General features: G+C 41.4%; 1 pseudogene; it reads left to right on the top strand.

Annotated features, from left to right (window-relative positions):
- Positions 1-2,029: 2,029 nt before the first annotated feature.
- On the top strand, positions 2,030-2,955 carry LOC138016859 (uncharacterized; annotated as a pseudogene).
- Positions 2,956-4,289: the final 1,334 nt, after the last annotated feature.

Below are 4,289 nucleotides of genomic sequence, written 5' to 3'. Positions count from 1 at the left end.
TCAAATCCTTCGATTAAATTATGCTCAACTAATTTGCAAACCCGTGCGAAGCGAAAACAAAAGATTGCGCAGGGTCACGGTCAATTCTACGGAAGCCCATAAAGGGCACACCTTTCCTAGTAATTTAACAACATAATAAAACCAAAATAATTCACTTACTGGAAAATTATAGACGAACGATCGACGTTTCGGCCATATCACACGGCCTTAATCAGGAAACTGCCGAGTCAGCTTGGGTCACGCAAGTGTCACGTGATAGCTGACTCGGCACGTCCCGAAACGCACGGCCCCAAGTGTGCGATAGCACGAACCGTAGCCCCCCCCCCCCTTTCTTGTTAAGAGAAGGGCCCTCCACCCTCTCCCAAACAGCTTCTTTCATGCCACGTCTGACCCAGTTTTCTTCCTTGTCCAGGATCTTGACATCACTTAGATCAAACGAGTGCCCCGAGCTTCGTAAATGGTTATAGACGGCAGAATTCTGTGCCTCGATGGTACTTGGTCTTTTATGCTGTCCCATTCTCGAGCTCAGCGCCTGCTTGGTCTCTGGTGCGTATCACGCCTAGCTTATGTATAAGGGGGAGATGGGAACTGAACTGGAGGTATTCATCCGTGTGTGTTGGCTTGCGATAAACGCTGGTCATTGTCATAATTTAACAACATATTACAAAAAGTCGCTCATCTAGCAAAATGTAATGCACAGCAAACAAAATAAATTCTCCCACTGAACACAAAATACTTCAGCACTCTCCGAACAAAATAAATTCGCAAACTATTACGGATTAATAGCGGAATGCCCCGAAAGACGCGCGAAGGTCGAACTCCCTAAAGCATATGTGAGAGACGTAATCCCATCCAGAAAGGACCAAATTCCAACTTCTGCAGTGGCAGGGAATTGGCAGCATCTGAAGAAAATAAAAGACAAAATACCGCCACTAGATGAAAAACTCGATGTTGAAACACTGATTGGCTCCAAATTCCCAAAGGCGATTAAACCAAAGGAGGTGATATCTGGTGAGGCCCAGGACCCGAACGCAGTTCGTACCCTCCTTGGATGGTGCATAGTAGGACCAGCTAACCCTTCAGTTGAGGTCACCTCGGATGAAGACAGGTCAGCAACGTACAACAGAATTATAGCACACGAGAATACGCCAGAGGCAAGCCACTTCCGTTTCATCCTGGAAAACAAGGTGTATTCAAGGTGGCATCAAAAGTACCAATGACTAAAAACAATGCTTTAAGTAAGTTCCTGTTAGTTCCTGTTATTACAAAAAGTCGCTCATCTAGCAAAATGTAATGCACAGCAAACAAAATAAATTCTCCCACTGAACACAAAATACTTCAGCACTCTCCGAACAAAATAAATTCGCAAACTATTAACAAATTGAATCAGCACACTGCAAACAAAATAAATTCGCAAGCTATTGACAAAATGAATCAGCGCACTGCAAACGAAATAAGTTCGCAAGCTATTAACGAAATGAATAAGCTCATTGCAAGTGAAATAAATTCACAAACTAACAACAAAATAAAACGGCACACTGCCAACAAACTTCCAGTTCACTGCAACACAAATTTACGCGCTGCAAACAAAAAATACTACACGCTGCAAACAGAACGAAAAAGTGTGCGCGCGCAGGCAGATGCGAAGAACTGGAACCAATTGATTCGTCGTATTGGCGCCAATTTTGACATTATAAACATGGCGTCCAGTGACAGCGATTTTAGCGATGTTGAAGCGAGTGCTGAGGTTGATGATGGAGAAGGAATTGTAAATGAACGTTTGCCAAGTGGATCCGAAAGAGATCTTATTGAATATTATTTCAATAGAGGCCTTACATACAGGCAAATAACGCTGATGTTAGGAAAACATCATCATTTAGATACGAACGAACGTACATTGAAACGAAGACTGAAAGACTATGGGCTTAGAAGACGGGGTGCTGTGAATGATGAACTTGTTGAACGCGTAAAAGACTTGATTATGCTCGAAATTTGCACTGGTCCAAACAGCCTCAATGGCTACAGAACTATGTGGCATGTCCTGCGCCTTAGACATAAAATTCATGTTCCTAGACGATTGGTTGAGTCGCTTATGAGGGAAGTTGATCCTTGAGGAGTGGAACAGAGAAAGCATCGGCGTCTCCATCGCAGAATGTACGTGTCACCTGGAGCTAATTTCTGTTGGCACATCGATGGATACGATAAACTAAAGCCCTTTGGCTTTTCTATTCATGGGTGTGTGTCGATGGCTTTAGTCCGAGAATTATATGGTTAGAAGTTCAACGTTCAAACAAGAATCCACGATTAATTGCACGATATTTTTTGGGGAGTGTTAAAGGAGCCCATGGATGCCCAGTACGTGTGTACACTGACCGTGGAACTGAGAATGGAATACTAGCTGCAATGCAGTGCTACCTACGCGCAGACGGTCTTCACGAATATGCAGCTTCCAAAGCTCATAAATACGTGAAAAATACCAGAAACCAAAGAATAGAAGGTTACTGGTCACACTTCAGAAGACAGCGCTCAAGTCGGTGGATTGACTTCTTCAATGATTTGCTCGAATCTGACATTTTTGACCTCACCGATGAGATCCACACCGAGGCGCTTTGGTTTTGCTTTGCGGATCTCCTGCAGGCTGACCTTGATAAGGTAAAGGATTATTGGAATTCGCACCGCATCAGAAAGTCAAAGTATGCTACTGTGTCTGGAGTGCCAGATATGATGTACTTCTTGCCAGAAGAATTCGGGCGAAGGGACTGCTTAATTCCAGTTTCTGAATAGCTAAGGGAAATGGAAGACAAATTGCAAGAACTGGGAGGCGGTGAGGACCCTGACCCAATCTGGGAGGAGTACTTCCACTATGTGATGGAAAGAAATGGTCTTGTTCATCCAACATCTGTTCTAGAAGCAGGACATTTGTTTCAAAAGCTTCTTCATCTTGCCAAAGGCTGACGAACAATAAACCAGGATAAGTTTGAAAACGTCAAAGTTCTGAAAGTTTAGTTAAGTAATTATCATATCATTTGCAGTAGAGTGGACGTAGCCACTAGCTTCTCTGCAAACAGTGTTAAATTATTCTTGGGTGTTTATAGGCTTGGCACTAGTTTTTCATCTTCGCTAAGGTTTTAACATCACGACCCATTCCTTTAATTGAAATAACTAAGGGCTTCTATTCATGCACTGGCTGATACAAAGGACTGACAAAAGAGACTGCTGACTTGCTCATTTTCCAAGTGTTGGGCAGTGATACTTGTCCTGCCCTGCGGGTGTATTCCCACTGTTCATTCATCATATGAGAAATGTGCGTTGACTATTGAGCAGTCGACTGCAAGGGTAAGTAACTCATTTCATTTTTGAAAATCAGGATTGACAGGATACTTGATACTGTATCAGAAAATTAAAGCTGAAAATAAAAGGAAAGTACATGCAGCATTATCAATTATTTTTAATTAAGGTATCCTCTTTCGAGGATACGATAAAGTACAATTTTCTTCTGATTCCTGCTCATCATATATAACTTTATTCAAGCATCTTCAGAATATTACCAGTAACTTACAAGGACAGACTGATGAGGCTGTTAAATAAACTCAACATTACTACCGTATAGTTAAAACAATAATCTGTTCAATGTGATGAACTAAAATCTGACAGTTGGCACACCTTCCAGAAGTATGTTCACTTCCATAGGAAATTGTTTAGGCAAATGTAACAGACATAACCAATTCAGAACAAAAAGAACTTGATGTCTGCCCTGAACACAACATGGCACTGTCAATTCAATGCTTATGTTTTAAATAATAATTTACCTTACGTAAGGCTATCAAGTGCTGGTATTCAAAGTAACTTGTTCAACTACATCCTGTAACATCTTTATTGTCATGCTCCTGGTAACCCAAACCCATAAGCCTCAAAAATGTCATCCATGAAATTAAAGGCAAATTCATTACCATCACCAGTACTGGCATACCTCTTATTCACTGGAATAGTGATAGTAGGGGAGCATGTATTTGCACAAATTCTTTTGCAGTCAGTGTATTGTCATGATCAAATTTCAAGTATCCTGAGAAATTTGGGAATCGAGACCCACTTCCAAATTGCAACACATCACTTAATGTAAGAACTCTGAGTTCAGCATGTCAAGTACCAGGCAAGGTTGCTTCAAAAAAAGGGTAGACAACATTTCAATTTCCCTTCTTTACGTTGCGTAGGAAGCTGTGCCATTTATAGACAATTTCTGTTTCTTTTTCATGTAATTCTGTTCCTGCAGTTGAAAAACATGGAACAAA

Source organism: Montipora capricornis, chromosome 9 (assembly GCF_036669925.1).
Source record: "Montipora capricornis isolate CH-2021 chromosome 9, ASM3666992v2, whole genome shotgun sequence".
Classification (NCBI taxonomy): domain Eukaryota; kingdom Metazoa; phylum Cnidaria; class Anthozoa; order Scleractinia; family Acroporidae; genus Montipora; species Montipora capricornis.
The sequence above is the reverse complement of the archived record's forward strand: the minus strand, read 5'-3'. Positions and strand labels throughout refer to the sequence as shown.